The 261-nt window shown below is 65.9% G+C and overlaps 1 protein-coding gene across 1 annotated transcript in view; it reads left to right on the plus strand.

The window, feature by feature from the left end:
* Window positions 1-261, plus strand: part of LOC103619115 (metal transporter CNNM4) — an 18,808-nt gene that overhangs the window by 14,143 nt on the left and 4,404 nt on the right. The gene's annotated exons all lie outside the window — the stretch shown is intronic.

A 261-nucleotide genomic window follows, 5' to 3' on the forward strand; every position in this document is an offset into this window, starting at 1 on the left:
CGGAGCCGGGATGAGCCAGAGGAGGCGGCGGCATGGCGGGGAACGGAGGAGGAGCTGGGATTTGCTGCTGCTGCTGCTGCTTTCCAGACTGGCTTGTTTTGGAATTAATGGAAGCGGCGCGGGCGGCGCGATCTCCGCCGGCACCGCGCCGACGGCTCAGGGAGCTTCAGGTCTCGTTTGCCGCCTTGGGGAGCCCCCCGGGATGGACATCCCAACCCTTCCAGGAGTCCCTCTGGGATGGACATCCCAACCCTTCCAGGA

This window comes from Corvus brachyrhynchos, unplaced genomic scaffold (genome assembly GCF_000691975.1).
Source record: "Corvus brachyrhynchos isolate BGI_N302 unplaced genomic scaffold, ASM69197v1 scaffold617, whole genome shotgun sequence".
Classification (NCBI taxonomy): Eukaryota; Metazoa; Chordata; class Aves; order Passeriformes; family Corvidae; genus Corvus; species Corvus brachyrhynchos.